This window comes from Schistocerca serialis, chromosome 9, assembly GCF_023864345.2.
Source record: "Schistocerca serialis cubense isolate TAMUIC-IGC-003099 chromosome 9, iqSchSeri2.2, whole genome shotgun sequence".
NCBI classification, from domain to species: Eukaryota; Metazoa; Arthropoda; class Insecta; order Orthoptera; family Acrididae; genus Schistocerca; species Schistocerca serialis.
Window position 1 is genome coordinate 52,954,555 of NC_064646.1, and position 20,808 is coordinate 52,975,362.

Genomic DNA, 20,808 nt, shown 5'->3' on the forward strand with positions numbered 1-20,808 from the left:
AGAAGAAAAATAAATAGTTACAAAATGTAGTCCGCAGCTCGTGGTCGTGCGGTAACGTTCTCGCTTCCCACGCCCGGGTTCCCGGGTTCGATTCCCGGCGGGGTCAGGGATTTTCTCTGCCTTGTGGTGACAGGGGTTTGTGTGATGTCCTTAGGTTAGTTAGGTTTAAGTAGTTCTAAGTTCTAGGGGACTGATGACCATAGATGTTAAGTCCCATAGTGGTCAGAGCCATTTGAACCATTTTTGAAGTTACAAAATGTAGCAATAGATGGCGCTGTAAGCATCACAATTTAATAGTGGTCGACTACAAATGACAAATGAATCATACAACAATGCCTGACGTGTACGATTGACGTTAAACAAACTCTACTACTCTGTCTGCGTATGCATACAGGTGTGATACTCTTCGTTAAGTGATCCCATCCACCATGGAAAGGTCATATCACATCGGATGGGAAAAATCGGTTTTCAGGTGTCCTGAGGCCAAAAACCGCAAAAAAGCATCACTCACGTCGGTTTTTAATTGTTCTGAGGCCAAAAACCGCATAAAAAGCATCAATTACATCGGTTTTTGATTGTCCTGAGGCCAAAAACGGCATAAAAAGCCGGATTATTAATTTCCGAGTGACTGGCGCGAAACATCTTCAGTATGCTGTCCACTGTTCTGTGCAACTAGTTGAAATCTAGAAACAGCATGTTCCACAACTGATCGAAGTGTTTCCGGGTCACATTCAGAATGTTTTGCGCAATGCGTGCCTTCAATGCAGCTAAGTTTGCCATCGGAACACTGAACACATATTTCAGACAGCCCCATAGCGAGAAGTCACACGGATGAAGATCAGGTGATCGAGAAGGCCAGGCTGTAGGGAAACGGCGGCTGATGATTCTAGCATTTGCGAAATGGTGCGTCAGCAGCTGCTTAACTCGATTTGCTATGTGCGGAGGCTCGCCATCTTGCATAAAAATCATCCCATCCACACATCCACGCTGTTGGAGAGCTGGAATGACGTTATTGCGCAAAAGACACTCATAGCGCTTCTTCGAAGAAAGAAGTCTTCCGCAGTAAGAGTGATTTCAGGTGTGCCGCAGGGGAGTGTCGTAAGACCGTTGCTATTCACAATATACATAAATGACCTGGTGGATGACATTGGAAGTTCACTGAGGCTTTTTGCGGATGATGCTGTGGTGTATCGAGAGGTTGTAACAATGGAAAATTGTACTGAAACGCAGGAGGATCTGCAGCGGATTGACGCATGGTGCAGGGAATGGCAATTGAATCTCAATGTAGACAAGTGTAATGTGCTGCGAGTACATAGAAAGATAGATCCCTTATCATTTAGCTACAAAATAGCAGGTCAGCAACTGGAAGCGGTTAATTCCACAAATTATCTGGGAGCACGCATTAGGAGTGATTTAAAATGGAATGATCATATAAAGTTGATCGTCGGTAAAGCAGATGCCAGACTGAGATTCATTGGAAGAATCCTAAGGAAATGCAATCCGAAAACAAAGGAAGTAGGTTACAGTACGCTTGTTCGCCCACTGCTTGAATACTGCTCAGCAGTGTGGGATCCGTACCAGATAGGGTTGATAGAAGAGATAGAGAAAATCCAACGGAGAGCAGTGCGCTTCGTTAAAGGATCATTTAGTAATCGCTAAAGCGTTACGGAGATGATAGATAAACTCCAGTGGAAGACACTGCAGGGGAGACGCTCAGTAGCTCGGTACGGGCTTTTGTTGAAGTTTCGAGAACATACCTTCACCGAAGAGTCAAGCAGTATATTGCTCCCTCCTACGTATATCTCGCGAAGAGACCATGAGGATAAAATCAGAGAGATTAGAGCCCACACAGAAGCATACCGAAAATCCTTCTTTCCACGAACAATACGAGACTGGAATAGAAGGGAGAACCGATAGAGGTGCTCAAGGTACCCGCCGCCACACACTGTCAGGTGGCTTGCGGAGTATGGATGTAGATGTAGATATGGCCCTATGATAAATGGTGCCGTAAACCCGCACCACACAGTGATCTTTTCAGGTTAAAGTGGTACTGGTTGATTTGCGTGTGGATTTTCCGTTACCCATATTCGACAATTCTGTGTATTGACGTATCCTGTCAGCTGGAAGTTAGATTAGATTAGATTAATACTAGTTCCATGGATCATGAATACGATATTTCGTAATGATGTGGAACGAGTCGAATTTTCCAATTCATGACATAATTAGGTTAATTTAACAACATACTTAAGTTAATATAACAACTTTATTTTTTGTGTTTTTTGTTTTTCTTTATTTTTTATTTTTATTTTTATTTTTTTTATTTTTTTAATATTTTTGTTTTGTTTTTTTTTTTCTTTTTTTTCTTAATTTATATCTAAAAATTCCTCTATGAAGTAGAAGGAGTTGTCATTCAGAAATTCTTTTAATTTCTTCTTAAATACTTGTTGGTTATCTGTCAGACTTTTGATACTATTTGGTAAGTGACCAAAGACTTTAGTGCCAGTATAATTCACCCCTTTCTGTGCCAAAGTTAGATTTAATCTTGAATAGTGAAGATCGTCCTTTCTCCTAGTATTGTAGTTATGCACACTGCTATTACTTTTGAATTGGGTTTGGTTGTTAATAACAAATTTCATAAGAGAGTATATATACTGAGAAGCTACTGTGAATATCCCTAGATCCTTAAATAAATGTCTGCAGGATGATCTTGGGTGGACTCCAGCTATTATTCTGATTACACGCTTTTGTGCAATAAATACTTTATTCCTCAGTGATGAATTACCCCAAAATATGATGCCATATGAAAGCAATGAGTGAAAATAGGCGTAGTAAGCTAATTTACTAAGATGTTTATCACCAAAATTTGCAATGACCCTTATTGCATAAGTAGCTGAACTCAAACGTTTCAGCAGATCATCAATGTGTTTCTTCCAATTTAATCTCTCATCAATGGACATACCTAAAAATTTGGAATATTCTACCTTAGCTATATGCTTCTGATTAAGGTCTATATTTATTAATGGCGTCATACCATTCACTGTACGGAACTGTATGTACTGTGTCTTATCAAAATTCAGTGAGAGTCCGTTTACAAGGAACCACTTAGTAATTTTCTGAAAGACAGTATTGACAATTTCATCAGTTAATTCTTGTTTCTCAGGTGTGATTACTATACTTGTATCATCAGTGAAGAGAACTAACTTTGCCTCTTCATGAATATAGAATGGCAAGTCATTAATATATAATAAGAACAACAAAGGACCCAAGACTGACCCTTGTGGAACCCCATTCTTGATAGTTCCCAAGTTTGAGGAATGTGCTGATCTTTGCATGTTACGAGAACTACTTATTTCAACTTTCTGCACTCTTCCAGTTAGGTACGAATTAAACCATTTGTGCACTGTCCCACTCATGTCACAATACTTGAGCTTGTCTAGCAGAATTTCATGATTTACACAATCAAAAGCCTTTGAGAGATCACAAAAAATCCCAATGGGTGGTGTTCGGTTATTCAGATCATTCAAAATTTGATTGGTGAAAGCATATATGGCATTTTCTGTTGAAAAACCTTTCTGGAAACCAAACTGACATTTTGTTAGTACTTCATTTTTACAGATATGTGAAGCTACTCTTGAATACATTACTTTCTCAAAAATTTTGGATAAAGCTGTTAGAAGGGAGATTGGACGGTAATTGTTGACATCAGATCTATCCCCCTTTTTATGCAAAGGTATAACAATAGCATATTTCAGTCTATCAGGGAAAATGCCCTGTTCCAGAGAGCTATTACACAGGTGGCTGAGAATCTTACTTATCTGTTGAGAACAAGCTTTTAGTATTTTGCTGGAAATGCCATCAATTCCATGTGAGTTTTTGCTTTTAAGCAAGTTTATTATTTTCCTAATTTCAGAGGGAGAAGTGGGTGAGATTTCAATTGTATCAAATTGCATAGGTATGGCCTCTTCCATTAACAGCCTAGCATCTTCTAATGAACACCTGGATCCTACTATATCCACAACATTTAGAAAATGATTATTAAAAATATTTTCAACTTCTGACTTTTTGTTCGTAAAGCTTTCATTCAATTTGATGGTAATACTGTCTTCCTCTGCTCTTGGTTGACCTGTTTCTCTTTTAATAATATTCCAAATTGTTTTAATTTTATTATCAGAGTTGCTGATTTCAGACATGATACACATACTCCTGGATTTTTTAATAACTTTTCTTAATATAACACAGTAGTTTTTATAATTTTTGATAGTTTCTGGGTCACTACTCTTTCTTGCTGTCAGATACATTTCACTTTTCCGGTTACAAGATATTTTTATACCCTTAGTAAGCCATGGTTTGTTACAAGGTTTCTTACGAGTATATTTAACTATTTTCTTGGGGAAGCAGTTTTCAAATGCATTTACAAAAATGTCATGAAATAAATTATATTTTAAATTGGCATCAGGTTCACAGTACACCTCATCCCAGTCTAACTGCTGTAGGCTTTCCCTGAAATTTGCAATTGTTAAATCGTTGACTGAATGTACTACTTTGGAGGACTGTTTAGTATTGCTGAATGGAGCTATGTCATATATTGTAACTAGCTGTGCACCATGATCAGAAAGACCATTCTCAACAGGCTGAGCATTTATCTGGTTAAACTTATCTTGGTCTATAAAGAAGTTATCTATCAGTGAGCTGCTATCCTTTACCACCCGAGTAGGAAAATCAATAACGGGTGTCAAATTGAAATAACCGAGTAATACTTCAAGGTCATTTTTCCTATTACCCTCTTTCAGAGGATCTACATTGAAGTCCCCACAAATAATAATTTGCTTCCCCCTGACTGACAGATAGCACAACAAGGAGTCCAAATTTTTCAGAAATAGATGAAAATTTCCTGATGGGGACCTATATACAGTTACAATTATAAATGTGCCTTTATTTAATTTAAGCTCACGGGCACATGCTTCTATATGTTTCTCTACACAAAACTTTTTTGTTTCTATACTTTTTGCACAATGATAACTTTTGACATATATGGCAACTCCTCCTTTCTCCATATTTTCTCTCATTACATGTGCAGAGAGCTTATAACCACTTACATTTACCTTATCCATATCAGTAACAATGTGATGCTCAGACAGGCATAGTATATCTATTTCATTCTCAGCTTCTAAATCTTCTAAACAAACCAGAAGCTCCTCTACTTTGTTCTTTAAACTCCCAATATTTTGATGAAATATACTTACATTATTTTTAATTATACTTTTATGAGAACCTTTCCTTATTCTAACATTTGCAGTACTCTCCTGTCTGAGTTTCTCATTGTGCTTAGGCCTAGTTCTTATACCAGTGGTCACATGGTGTTCAGAGAGGCAGATTATGTCAACTGGGTTGGGTGACTTTAATTCATCAATGCAATTACCTAGGACTGAGATACAACTTGGTGGAGATAAAATTTCTGGTGATTGGTGAAAATTTATAATTGGTAGCTGTGATTGGTGATCCAATGCGCTAGAATTGTGCTGTTTAATTTCTTTCCTAAACTGAAGATTTGTTTCAATCCTGACCTCTCGTAGAACTTGACATCTTTCTGTCTTACCTATCCTAAAAAAGGTGCTGCTCCAACACCTGTAACCACTGGTATTTTACCATTCATGGCAGTGCCTCCCCCCCTTAAATTTCCTGCTATTACCCCAGCCAGTTTCCCCTTCCCTTTCCTGTTGAGATGTAGGCCGTGCCTGGTATAGTCCCACCTACTGAGATAGTCAACAGGAACCACACCAATATGAGCCCCCGCACCCGACCCAAGCAGCCGTTCCAACTCCAAATTAACTCTCCCAACAGAAGAGTTCAAATGAGGCCGGTCATGGCGTCTCAGGACAGATACAAATTCAACATTGGTGTGTCTCGATGCCGACGCAATCTTTACCAGGTCACACTCTATACTGTACCCAGGATCTCTGTCGATGCTTTTCCCTGGCCCTCCCACAATAACCACGGTGTCTTCTCTGGTAAATCCTTTACAGAGTGAACCTAAATCCTCTGTCACCTGATCCAGACTAGCACTTGGTTTGAAAAAATTTGTGACCTGGTATTCTGGTCCTAATTCCTCCTGCAGAAGTTGGCCTACACCTCTGGCATGAGAACTGCCTAACAACAAAACTTTCTTCCTTTTCGATGACTTTCCTACATTCTTTTTCAATTTCCTATTGAAAGTTTGTTGTGTCCTGTCTACACCTACCTCTGCTTGAGGCTCATCAGTTTCTAACTGAAGCAACAGGTCAAACTTATTTTTGACATTCACCACAAAACTGTCAGACTTAGTTTTAGGCCTGTTCCTTCTGCTACCTGTTGCCACTTCCCACCTCTCTTTGCCCTTCTCCCTCCTTAACCTGTCCAGATCTTCCCTAGCCTGATCTAGCTCAGCCTGAAGGGCAGCAATTTTCCCCTCCTGTTCCACTATCTTCCTATCTCTGCTGCAAATCCTACATAACTACTGATGAGCCTGATCCACTTTCCCAACACCCACGCCACTGCAGTCCCCCCAGTGAAAAAAACTACTGCATCCATCACACCAAACCCCGGAACTAACAATTCTACGGCAAGTCAGGCACTTCTCACTCATGGCAAAAATAATACTTTAGCTAGAATAAATCAATTAAATTGCCGAAAATCAAAAAAGACGTTACAAGAATTAAGCCTATTCACAAATGTATATAAGCAAGTTTCTGATTTAAAATTCCGCTGTTTTTCTGAGATCTGTATTAAAACAACGAAGGTATACGCTATTTATTATATATTTCACTCGATGGAATGAAAAAAAGGACAACTAAACGAGATACTTTAACTTTGTTTCTCCAAAAACTTTACGAGAATTAGGCCTATAAACAAATGTATATAGGCAAGTTTCTGATATAAAGTTACGCTGTTTTTTCTGAAATATGTATTAAAACAATGAAGTTATACGCTATTTACGGTAGTTTAATTATTTGTTACCGAGAAAGTAGTTAAATTACCGTGAAACAAGAAACAAACACGTTTATAAAATTTAAGCCTAAGCGCGACTTCGCGAAGTTACGATCTTTTCGTGTTTTCTGAAAAAATACGCAAAGAAAAGTCAAACCTTTAACGGCAAGACTAAACGATACACTAATGCACGTATTTAGTTTGTTGTCGGCGTTAAACTAAATTATATTCCTGTCTAAATCACTTAACTTTCTGGAAATGGTTTCTGGCGTCACTTACTCGGCGGCCATCTTGGAACACATCATATTTTGGGGTAATTCATCACTGAGGAATAAAGTATTTATTGCACAAAAGCGTGTAATCAGAATAATAGCTGGACTTTGTCTGCCCACAAAATCTTCCCCGGAAAATCATTGTCCACTTCCATGCGAACAAGAAATTCTAAAGCAAAGGTCTCTCTTGCTGGCACGTCGACAGAAACAACTCTTGCACATGGTTAATTTTGAATGGATAGCAAAGAAGGATGTTTCGTAGGATTTTACGCACCGTGCTTACGGGTATGTCCAGTGTTCTGGCAATTCTCCGTGCACTACACGATTGCACACCACCAGTCGCCTCCTCCTGCGTTGCTGTGGCCACTGCTTCCAGTGACGTCGAATCAATTCGTTTCCGCCCTCTACCACGTTGCACACTAAAAGAACCCGTCTTTTCGAATTTTCGAATCATATTCTCCAGACCCACGGCAGTCATCGGATCAACGCCTTTTTTCAAACCCTTCAGTGTCCGGAGGCTCTGCAGAGCGACGTGTGCACAGTCACCATACTTCAGCTTTACAAGCAGAGCGCGTACTGCATTGAGACAGTTATGGCCAACGCCGCAGACGCGAAAGGATGAAAAGCAGTGTACCCGGCGTGTTTATACCAACATCAGTGGGTCGTGCGCATGACAGGTGTTTTCATTTACGTATTGTGACACATGCAACGCCATCTATAGATCACTTTTCACGCAATTTTTTTCTTCTTCCATACGTTTTCCCCCTTCTCCGATAGTATTCCGTAGCAATTTGGCCGGCCGAAGTGGCCGAGCGGTTTTAGGCGCTACAGTCTGGAACCGCGCGACCGCTGCGGTTGCAGGTTCGAATTCTGCCTCGGGCATGGATGTGTGTGCTGTCCTTAGGTTAGTTAGGTTTAAGTAGTTCTAAGCTCTAGGGGACTGATGACCTCAGAAGTTAAGTCCCATAGTGCTCTGAGCCATTTGAACCGTAGCAATTTGACGCCATTCTGACCAGTGGTGTTACATCTACAGCGTTTCGGAAGTCTAATTATAATCTCCCTGTGTATTTCCATGCACATACTTTTGAACAAAATTCTTTAGGAGCATTACAATACCTCGATGCAAACAGTACCTGACGTAAGAATAGTAATCTTTGTGCACTTTTTGTTTTTCATTTTCTTTAAGGAATACAAAAATTTTAGTTGATTTAGCTACCCTTAAAAAGGCTACATACAGTTGTTCGTGAGTAAAGACGGGACGTGGTAAATACAATCCTGCTCTTTGTCGGTTTGACTTCTTAATAGTGATGGAAAACGCAATTTTAATAGGCAACTGTCTTCTTATGAAAAGACATGCTTCGATCAGATAATGTTAAGTTTATCCGTGGTATTACAACAGTATTTCCGGTGCCAAGCAGCTGAGCATTAATTGTACACAGGGGACCTGTGCGCAGCTTTCGCATTTTTAAAGTTGTAAACAATGCCAGTATTTCGAGTACGTGTAGTAGCTGGTGACAATGACAACTATGTCTGTCGTTTCGGATAGTATTTTCGTTTAGAAAAGTCAACTTTTACGACGGGCAGAGATAGTGGACTAACGCAGGATCACGGTTATTATCTATGACTACGCTGTATACAAATAAAAATGGTGCTTGTAATAAGTCAACATGAAAAGGGAGTCTCTTATTCGTGATTAGTAAGTCAGCTTCGTAAAATGTAGATATGAAGCTGGGTATACAAGCTGCCCGTTTGCCTATTGCAGTTAAGTGACTTTTATGTTGAAATTTTTCACAAATTGTTAGTTTCAGCGCAAAGCTGGTTTTGCAGATTCAGAAGGCGATTAAAACCCTTGCTAAAGATAATACATCCGTCCCTGTGTAATTAGCACGTGTTGAAGAAAAGAGATGTTGACTCCAGAAGTAATATATATATATGATAGTGTGGTGCTACTAGCGCCGGTCGATAGCATAAGCCATTACACCGAACGTGTAAATAAAAGCCCCCACCCGTCAACACGATCCTAAAGCTTTCGATCAGACCGTTTTGCAACCTTACGGACACGTTTCTTACTCCTCTAGAACGTAGCTGTCTAGGCTCTGATGAAGTTTTCAATAGCATTTTTGTCTGCTCGTGGAATCAAAGAGGATGTATGTAACATTACGATAGTTCGAAGAAAATAAATAGAATAAATAAATCACCATCTCGCTCCGACTGACTTTCAATTTGGTCTTCCCCGCTGAATTGGTGGCACAAATTGGCTAAAAGGAGGAGTTGGTTGACTGTGTATATTCGGAGCGATCAGGGAACTGTCAACTTGATATTGGAAGGTAGCGTATGTGTGTGTGTGTGTGGGGGGGGGGGGGGGGGGGGTTACCGTTAAGGAATGGAAGGAGACAAGGGGTGAACACTGTAAGCAACTCCAAATGGATGTAGGTTACAGTAGTTATACTGAGATAAGGAGGTTTGCGCAGGGTGGAGTAGCGTAGAGATCCACATATCACCAGTCTTCGGATTGATGCTGACCACTACGACACAAAACAACACAACACATATGTAAGATACTAGTTCAGTGGGTTCATGTTCTGTTGTCTATCTGCCATGTAACAGGAAGAGCAGTATTTCTTAACGGATTTTTGCCTCAGTTATTTTTTGTACTGTCGGATTCAAACTTGTTTTCCAAATTTTAAAATCATGTAAGTAGTGCCAAATTTTCCGTCACTCGCTGCGTCCGTTCTGCACGTCAGCCCAGAAACCGTGCCGGTACGAGGCCCTGTTACATCTGATGCGCACAGAGGGAAACGTGTAGAGTGGATGGCCCAGATAACGTGTAAACAATGCGTAAAGCCGGGTTTCCACAGACATGAGTTTTTTACACTTGAGTCCCCACCACCACCACCACTCGCGTAAGCCAACTTACATGCGAAAACACTCTACTTGCACAGTGTCGTGCCAACTTACGCGTAAGCTACGAAAGTTGAAAGTCGTTGTACTTTGCTGCACGATTTCGCTTTCCGCTACCATCAACTACGAGCTTCAGCAACTGCATATAGGTGGATCTGCTCTCATTCTGCTTCGGTTCGTTCGAAAGCAGCGATCTAGAATCGTTTGTTTATGTGCGTGAAAAGTTAGCGTCATGCCAAAATAATGGGCTCAGTCTTCAAGTAAGTAAACAAATACTTTCTAAAGTGGCAAAACGTTCTTAAACAGTTCCAAAGGAACACCTTTCTTGCATTGAGGAACTTTTTGTGTTTCCTTATTTCTAATAGAGTAACACAGTATCGTTCGGAGTGACGAAATGGATTAAAAAGCATTGTAACTGAGTGTGTGAACTTGTTGAGAATCATATCACTGCAAAACAGTCAATACTTGAAGGTATTTTTTATTTCAGTACAATGATAATAACGCTTTGCTCTAGTTAGTGAGTGTAAGTATTACAGTGAAATAGAATTTTATTTGTGGCATTAGATATTTAAAACTGCTCTTGACACTCATTAAAATCCTGTGCAAGTATAACAGTGATCGTGTTAGCGCTATCAATGACTGCTCTGCACTGTAGTACAAAGTTTGGTTACAAAATTAAGTACTATACCAGTAAAGAAAAAAAGAAAAAAAAAAGAAAAGAAAAGCTTATTCACAGCACCTGTGACCTATCAGATCCTTAACGTAACCATGAAAGTAAATACAAAGGTGGTAAAAGCAAAGGTGGACAGTAGAGACGGAAATGTTACTTTTCGATCTACCTGCAGTGTATTGTAGACAACATAAATTTAGAAGCAGTGCTCTCTGAAATGTAATACATACGAAGTGCGACAATAATGAGACTGATTTTATTTGCAAGATGTGGCAACCCTGCAGGGTTGCGTAGGCACAACATCTTTGACCTTGCTCTATAAGCTGCTTATAGTCAAAGCGGAACATCGATGTAATTGCTCAGTGTGAGTTGTGCTGTAATAAGTTAACATGTGTTTGTGTCTCGCGTCACGAAAATGGGACCGCACAATATTGCTCAACGGTATGCCATTTCTTTTTGCGTTAAATTGGCTGAAAATGCGACGACAACTTACGGTATGCTTCAGAAGGCTTTTGGAGAGGAGGTTATGTCAAGAGCTCAAGTTTTCCGTTGGCATAAAATGTTAAGTGAAGGCAAAACGAATGTTAAAGATGAAGACCGCAGTGGACGACAATCAACCTCACGGACGGATGTCAACTTGGCCAGGGTGCGTGAACTCGTATACGATCTGATCGAAGATTATCCGTGAAAATGATTGCAGAGACGGTTCGTCTAATAATAACTGATGATCTTCGTATGAGAAAGATTTGTGCATAAATGATCCCCAAAAATATCACACCACAACAGCAAGAAACACGGAAAAATGTGGCAGCCGATCTGTTAGAGCAAACGGAAATCAATAGAGAGCCGCGCGGGATTAGCCGAGCGGTCTGAGGCGCTGCAGTCATGGACTGTGCGGCTGATACCGGTTCGAGTCCTCTCTCGGGCATCGGTGTGTGTGTGTGTGTGTGTGTGTGTGTGTGTGTGTGTTGCCGACCGGTGTGGCCGTGCGGTTCTGGGCGCTTCAGTCTGGAACCGCGTGACCGCTACGGTCGCAGGTTCGAATCTTGCCTCGGGCATGGATGTGTGTGTTGTCCTTAGGTTAGTCAGGTTTAATTAGTTCTAAGTTCTAGGCGACTGATGACCTCAGAAGTTAAGTCGCATAGTGCTCATTTGAACCATTTTTTTGTTTTTTTGTTTGTGTGTTTCTCCTTAGGATGATTTAGGTTAAGTAGTGTGTAAGCTTAGGGACTGATGACCTTAGCAGTTAAGTCCCATAAGATTTAACACACATTTGGACATTTTTGAATCAATCCAGAATTGTTGAGTCGTGTTATCACTGTTTTTTTTTTTTCAGTACGATCCAGAGACAAAACGCCAAAGTTCGCAATGGTACTCAAAGGGATCACCCAGACCAAGAAAAGCTCGCGTGTCAAAGTCAAAAGTGAAATTCATGCTTGCTGCTTGCGTGCTTCTTTGGTTCCAAATGAATTGTTCATAAAGAGTGGGTGCCTCCTGGACAAACAGTTAACCAATATTACTACAAAGAAATTTTAGAAAAACTTCATAAAAGAGTTCTTCGTGTCCGTGCCAACATTGCTGATAATTGGATTCTGCATCACGATAATGCTCCATCCCGTACTGCTCTGTCAGTACAGCAGTTTTTAACCTCAAAACAAATTACAGTACTACCACAGCCACCTTATTCACCAGATATCGCTCCGTGCGACTTTTTTTCTATTTCCAAGAGTCAAAACGGCGGTGAAGGAACAGCATTTTCAACACAACAGGAGATGTATAAAAAGCTGTGACGAGGGTCTTGGAGGATATTACAGAAGATGAGGTCCAGAAACGTTACCATCAATGGCAGAAGCGCTGGAAAAAGTGTGTTCAGTCAGAAGGGAACTGCTTTGAAGGAGACAACACTAAACTTGACTAAAACGCTAAGCAACTTTTTTTTCACATCAGTATCATTACTTTATCGTCGCACCTCGTATACTGCAGTGACTCCAGTTGCCAGATGTTTCAGTGTTACTCGTATTTTAATGTGAGCTTGGCACGGCATCTTACATACGTTTGTTAGACTTTGGTACAGAGCCAAAAGTATGTATCAACAACATTTCAGAATTGGTTTTTCGTAGTCGTCCTCGTCAGGTAACTCCCTTATTGGCGTATTGGTTGTTCTTAAATGATTCCTACGAGATGCCCATTTCGATACCCTTAGAAGAAAGATTAAGGAAAGGCAAAGCTACGTTTCTAGCATTTGTAGACTTAGAGAAAGCTTTTGACAATGTTGACTGGAATACTCTCTTTCAAATTCTGAAGGTGGCAGGGGTAAAATACAGGGAGCGAAAAGCTATTTACAATTTGTACAGAAACCAGATGGCAGTTATAAGAGTCGAGGGACATGAAAGGGAAGCAGTGGTTGGGAAGGGAGTAAGACAGGGTTGTAGCCTCTCCCCGATGTTGTTCAATCTGTATATTGAGCAAGCAGTAAAGGAAACAAAAGAAAAGTTCGGAGTGGGTATTAAAATCCATGGAGAAGAAATAAAAACTTTGAGGTTCGCCGATGACATTGTAATTCTATCAGAAACACCAAAGGACTTGGAAGAGCAGTTGAACGGAATGGACAGTGTCTTGAAAGGAGGGTATAAGATGGATATCAACAAAAGCAAAACAAGGATAATGGAATGTAGTCGAATTAAGTCGGGTGATGCTGAGGGAATTAGATTAGGAAATGAGACACTTAAAGTAGCAAAGGGGTTTTGCTATTTGGGGAGCAAAATAACTGATGATGGTCGAAGTAGAGAGGATATAAAATGTAGACTGGCAATGGCAAGGAAATCGTTTCTGAAGAAGAAAACTTTCTTAACATCGAGTATAGATTTAAATGTCAGGAAGTCGTTTCTGAAAGTATTTGTATGGAGTGTAGCCGTGTACGGAAGTGATACATGGACGATAAATATTTTGGACATGAAGAGAATAGAAGCTTTCGAAATGTGGTGCTACAGAAGAATGCTGAAGATTCGATGGGTAGATCACATAGCTAATGGGGAGGTATTGAATAGAATAGGGGAGAAGTTTGTGGCACAACGTGACTAGAAGAAAGGATCGGTTGGTAGGACATGTTCTGAGACATCAAGGGATCACCAACTTAGTATTGGAGGGCCATGTGGAGGGTAAAAATCGTAGAGGGAGACCAAGAGATGAATACACTAAACAGGTTCAGAAGGATGTAGGCTGCAGTAGGTACTGGGAGATGAAGATCTTGCACAGGATAGAGTAGCACGGAGAGCTGCATCAAACCAGTTTCAGGACTGACGACCATAACAACAACAACAACATTTGTATGTATGTCCGATTTTTGTTCATTAACGTCGTTATAAGCTCTTCGGCTAAACGTTACTAAACTCCGGTACGAATAATTTCACTTGTGGCCGTCTTGAAAGTCCCGTAAGTAGCATGTTGAACTTTGATGTGTGGAAACGCTAACGTGCATGTAAGAGTAGGGGCGGGTGATGCACGGGTAAGTAATTCATGCCTGAGGGAACAGAACGACAGTCGTGGAGGCAGCCGGGCCTTGTGGACGCGGCCGTCGACGCGCCGTGCCGCTCCACGCATGACGCGGCGGGCAATGTCGAGGTCGGGCAGCGGCGGCGCTGCACGCTCTGCGGCGGCCGCCGTAATTGCAGCCGATACGCCACTTTCACTTCCGGTCCCGCGGCGCGCTTCCAACACAATGGGTCACGCGTGATACAATCTGCGGAATGCCGCCCGCACCACGGCCGAACGCGGTTTCGCTCGCACGAGGCGTACAGCTAGCTCCCCAGACAAAACGGCCGTCGCAGTGGGATGGGCAGGGATAGTTGTAACAAAGGCACCGCCCTTGTACATTCACGACTACTCAAAACAACACGTAGTCTTTGATTTTTGAATAGCTGGCGTTCGGCTGCGTGTTACGCGTCTGCTGACTTGTTGATCTTGAATAGTTATAAAAATTAGGGAAGACGTGCATAATTACTGTAAAACAGTCGAAGATTGAATTTTTGTTTTTTATGCTCTGTACTAGATATTTTGAATAGTTAAAAAAATTAGAAAAGATGTGCAAAATTACTGTAAAACAGTCGAAGATTGAGTTTTTGTTTTTTATGCTCTATACTGGGTGTTCAAAAGCAAAGTGTCACTTATTCTGCTAGAGATGGTCAAAATTAGAAGCTCCCGTAATGATACGTTCGGAAACCAATACCTGTTATATGAGCCAATCTGTCCTCTCATGCCAGCCGGGGTGGCCGTGCGGTTCTAGGCGCTACAGTCTGGAACCGCGTGACCGTTCCGGTCGCAGGTTCGAATTCTGCCTCGGGCATGGATGTGTGTGATGTCCTTAGGTTAGTTCGGTTTAAGTAGTTCTAATAAGTTCTAGGGGACTGATGATGACCTTAGAAGTTGAGTCCCATAGTGCTCACAAGGGAATCTCCCCATCGCACCCCCCCCCCCCCCTCAGAGTTAGTTATAAGTTGGCACAGTGGATAGGCCTTGAAAAACTGAACACAGATCACTCGAGAAAACAAGAAGAAGTTGTGTGGAACTATGAAAAAAATAAGCAAAATATACAAACTGAGTAGTCTATGCCCAAGATATGCAACATCAAGTACAATGTAAACTCAGGAGCGCCGTGGTCCCGTGTTTAGCGCGAGCAGCCACGGAACGAGAGGTCCTTGGTTCAAGTCTTCCCTCGAGTGAAAAGTGTAACTTTTTATTTTCAGACAATTATTTTGCGAAGCTGCACAGGTACACAGAGCAGTATTGTTTACGTGATCGTGTGTCAATTATCAAAGTGCAGGCACTTAAACATAATCAACTTCGCTCTCAAAAATTCCAGGACATGTTCAGATTTGCTTGGCCATATGCAGGATTTGACGGTCTACACACGGAAAAATTTGAAAACGTTAAAAACATATGTTTTCATAGAGCACAGATAAAACTTTGCGACTGTGAAACTGTTGCACTCATTTGTTGCAGTTTATGTGACAAACTCTCATGTTTTCATCACTTTTTTGGGAGTGATTATCACATCCACAAGAAAACCTAAATCGGGCAAGGTAGAAGAATCTTTTTACCCATTCGCCAAGTGTACAAGTTAGGTGGGTCGACAACATATTCCTGTCATGTGACGCACATGCCGTCACCAGTGTCATATAGAATATATCAGACGTGTTTTCCTGTGGAGGAATCGGTTGACTTATGACCTTGCTATCAAATGTTTTCGGTTCCCATTGGAGAGGCACGTCCTTTCGTCTACTAATCGCACGGTTCAGCGGTGCGGTCGCAAAACACAGACACTAAACTTATTACAGTGAACAGAGATGACAATGAACGAACGGACAGATCATAACTTTGCGATAAAAAAGAAAGTAAAATTTTCACTACAGGAAAGACTTGAACCAAGGACCTCTCGTTCCGCAGCTGCTCACGCTAACCACGGGACCACGGCGCTCCTGTGTTCACTTTCTACTTAATGTTGCCTATCTTCTACATGGACTACTCAGTTTGTATATTTTGCTTATTTTTTTCATAGTTCCACACAACTTCTTCCTGTTTTCTCGATTGATCTGTGTTCAGTTTTTCAAGGCCTATCCACTGTGCCAACTTATAACTAAATCTGAGGGGGCTGCGATGGGGAGGTTCCCTTGTCAGAGCCATTTGTCCTCTCATGCCCATCTGTTTGTTATGTTGGAGTCCAAACACAGTGCTGCGTGCGATTATACCAAGCATCCTGCTTGTCCTTCAGCCCTTCTTCGCACTGAATCACCCATTCTTTCGAATAAACCTGGCTCTATTCAGATTGCATCAGGTGCATTGATCACACTCTGCTGCACGCTGTCGATGGGTTGTGCATACTCCAGTGCGTGTACATGTCCACATAGCTGGAAATTCAACCCATTAAGGGGCGGTGAACGGGGAGGCCATGCTACCTGACCACCTCGACCAATCTACAGTCTGTCGCACGATCTGAAGGAAACGGGGTGGTGCCTCCTCGTGCTCAAACTAATATCGTTGCCTTTCTACAAGGGTAACGTTCTCCAGTAGCACCCACAAACCTGTGATACACAGCATTTGTGAATCTGTTTGGTAAAGTGTATAGAACTATCTGTCTGTCACCGAAAACTCCTGCCCATACACTGATACTGAAGTGATTCTGATGGTTCACCTCCGTGACTGCTGGAGGATTTGCATCTGCCCACATGTCCGTACTGAGGTAGTTTGCTAATTCATCTGTCGTGGATTCGAATACTACACGTTACTCGTCACAAGGTAAACGGCCCGTATCTGAACAGGTATTGGTTTCGAGACATACAGTTGCTGGAACTTCTAGTTTTGTCCAGCACTACCTCCTGTAAGAATATGTGGCACTTTGTAAAATGCTATGCATTTGGAAAGAGTAATCAAGGATTCTCTGTTCGTAAACAGAATACTCTTCAAAATCGAGGTGACGTCTCGATCATTGTCAAACCGTCATGATTTGTAATTCCACTGTGTCACTGGAAATGGAAAATCCCTATGCTTCACCATGCAGAAACAAGAACATCTACGCTTCGATGTCTGAACAGGGAGAATTGAGTTTTCAGTACCTCAGTCAGATCTCAGCGTCGACTGTGTATCGTGTTCTACATTAACGACGGACGAAACAGTCTTAACCGCAACAACATAAGCAACGTAAAACACAGTCATGTCAGTTCCCGGAAACTACGCATTCCATTTCCTAAATATTGCTTTCAGCTGTACAGAGCTGTGACGTACAGTAAATGCACGGCTAACATGCACGAACTAAAAGGAAAACAATATCAATTCCATCAGAAAGCACAAGACAACGTTTGAGCTAAGCCGTATCCTTCAGGCTAGAGCTTGAAATTGTAACTGTAGCCAATTTATGTTATTTGTTGGCGAATCTGTTTCCTCCCTCTTACACTCCTCTCTTCCTCTCTGTTCGCCCCCCCCCCCCCTCCTCCGACCTCTTCGGAGCCCATTCACACCCTACCTTTCCTCTATGCTTTTACCCAGTTTTTTAGTAGTTGTTAGTAGTAGTCAAAGAAAAAATATTACACGTGTATTGTTTCCTTGTTAATGTGTTCTCCGTACTAGGTTCGTAAAGCGGGAGTGTCTGGTTTCATCATCCAGGGGGGCAGGATTCAGTTGGGAAGATGCTGTGACTGTGGACAATACGAGGCTGCAAGTTCATAGCACAATGACACGGCGTATCGGAAGTTCTTGCCAGTCACCACTGATTAAGAGATCGCTCCCGTTTCGAATTTACGTTCTTTAAATTCTGTCAGTAATACTCAATAAAAGGAAAGTCACGTTCTTTCAAAAGATTCGTCTCGCATCTGAAAACAGTTTCTTACTGACTGTGTGTAATGTGTAGTGGACTGTCTGGGGAACGGACGGGCTTGTGTTCGGGTCCCGGTGTAGCACGAAGTGTCGGCTCCACACACAGAGTTAGCGTGGTGCAAGAGAATTCGTATTGACTGATAAAGCCCGTCTTAAATGTAGCAGCATGGCTTTGAATTATACCTTCATTCATTCAAGGTAAGGATCTCTAACACCGAGACAGCGTTAAAAAAAATTGATCACACTAGCGCCTTGCATGTATGCTCACTCGCAGCTGTATTATACATTACCAGAAAGTTCACGACAAATTTTAATCTTTAATTATCAATCATTGAAACAAATTAAATGTTCATGTCACTTTGTCACTTTTCGACATAACTCATATTTATTCGATGTTTGTGAATGAATTTAGCGGTAAACCACTTTTAAAGCTGCCGAATATAGACTCATTCAATTTACCTTGCATTTACCCACATTCGAGACAATGTGGCGTTCGTTACATCAGATGGCGTCCAAATCTTTCCCTGCGCTTGTGTCAAGGACGAAGTTTTCCCTTTCCCGTACATTACCACTCCTGAATATGCGGCTCACGCTGTCTGACAGATGGTTTATATTTCATGTGGACGTACCTCAAAGAGGAAATAAAATCAGAATGCCAGAGATGGTGTAGGAGCGCAGTCTGTTGAATACAACACGAAGTGACAACACAGAAAAACGAAATTGGAAAAGACAGGGACAAACGATGCACTGACACTAGCTAAAGCACTAAAGTGACAATGAACGGGACGCTTTGTGACAAGAGCTAACGGCAGGTGGGTCAAACTGCCAACAGAATTGCTTCCCTTTAGAAGGAAAAACAAGCGAAGGCAGAGATGATGGTGACAGGATCACTTGCGGTCACATGCAGGACCACAGTGGTCTGAGATAGCAACGGACAGACATAAGTGGGGGAGGCTGGGAGAGAATTGTTCCCCGGTTTTGAGACACCAGTTGCCAACATCGTCAAGCTTCAGCAGTAGCAGCAGCAGCGGCAAATACGAAAACAATAACAAAGTCTTTTGGTGCACTAAAGATATTAATAATATTTTTTGACATAGACCGCTCAGAAAGAACCCAAAGTAAACACTAAATTGTTTTCATAACCTTATTATCCTCGAACAAATTTGTTTTTGTCGAACTGCACAATTTATTAGTAGAAAGCAGTTCTTTGTTATACAAGTTAAATCAAGTAATTGCTTTGCTGCTTTGACAAATTTCGCGTTAACGATGCACTAAATAATTCATTTTCTGCTGTTTTTTTACTATGAATTAAATAGTTCATTCCTGCGATACGTACTAAATGTTTAAACCGGTGACCAGTTTCACCACCAGGACCTGCTAGGTTACAGTCAAAAAGTATATTACTTTTTGACTGTAACCTAGCAGGTCCTGGTGGTGAAACTGGTCACCGGTTTAAACATTTAGTACGTATCGCAGGAATGAACTATTTAATTCATAGTAAAAAAACAGCAGAAAATGAATTATTTAGTAAGGGTAATAAAAATGATGGAGGTAGTTGTATTGACTTTTTAAAAGTCTACGAAAAACAACGTTGGTCGCTTTTTTCTTTGTCTCGTGCTACAATTGCCAATGGTGAAAACAGATTGTCAAAATCTTAAACGGACCAATGCTTCATCACGTCTTGATCAATACTTGAGCTGAAAACACCAGTTTCCTCACTTTGCGTATTCAAGATACGTTGCACACTTTCGCCGCCAGTTTCGTTTCGGAAGAGCATTCGCCGCCGTGGATAGCGTACGGGATTCGCCGCCGTGGATAGCGTACTGGAAGTCACTGATCAACCCTTTTTCCGGGCAAGCACACTTTCTCGAAGACACTTCGAGATTTGGTTCCTTTGTTGTTAAGTGCGCAGGATGGTGAAGTGGGCAGATTGCAGACACGACCCTCGCAACAGACTTCACACTGAGTGTCACTGTCGATGCAGGTGGTAGTGAGGGAGTGGTGAGTAGTGAGTAGTGACGAGGCGCTGCTACTCACCGTGCTGGGAGCTGGGCAGTCCGGCCGCCGGCTGGCTGGTTGGCTGGCTGTCCGTCGGCAGACTGAGACAGCCAGCCAGCGGCCCACGCCGCGCCACGCTAGGCCACGCCACGCCGGGGCAGCCAGCGCCACTTTCCCTTTCTCCAGCCTCTCCTCTGCCTCTACGTTCTCCAGCTCCAGCTGCTGCTACTGCCACTGCCGTGGACAGGGCTGGGAAGGCGCCTCAGCTGACGACTCCGCTCAAGGCTCCTGTCGCTCTTTTGAGTTCCACAGGGTTCAGTTTTGGGCCACATCTATTCCTTAAATGTGGGAATTTTCTTGCACTAACCATTTAACAGTCGGAGTTGGTAATTTTATAGGTGATACGTGATACTCCAATTAGGAGAGAGAGAGACCAGCAGTCAGTTAATGATGTTTTTCCAAGAAGTATCAAGTAGTTCTCTGAAAATAGACTCTCCTTAAATTTTAAGAAAACACTACATTCGTTTCCATACAACAAGAAGTCATACAAACAATTAATGTAGCACATGAACATGAGTCCCTGAATAGGGTAGCATGTTCCAAATTTATATTGATAAAAGACTTGAATGAGCAGTAGAA

General features: G+C 41.8%; 1 protein-coding gene across 1 annotated transcript in view; it reads right to left on the reverse strand.

Annotated features, from left to right (window-relative positions):
• The window catches only part of LOC126418915 (glucose dehydrogenase [FAD, quinone]-like), a 162,315-nt gene extending 142,054 nt beyond the window's left edge, over positions 1-20,261 (reverse strand). Inside the window, exon 1 of the mRNA XM_050085940.1 lies at positions 20,209-20,261. The gene's annotated coding sequence lies outside the window, so the exon portion shown is untranslated. The remainder of the gene's footprint in view (positions 1-20,208) is intronic.
• Positions 20,262-20,808: the final 547 nt, after the last annotated feature.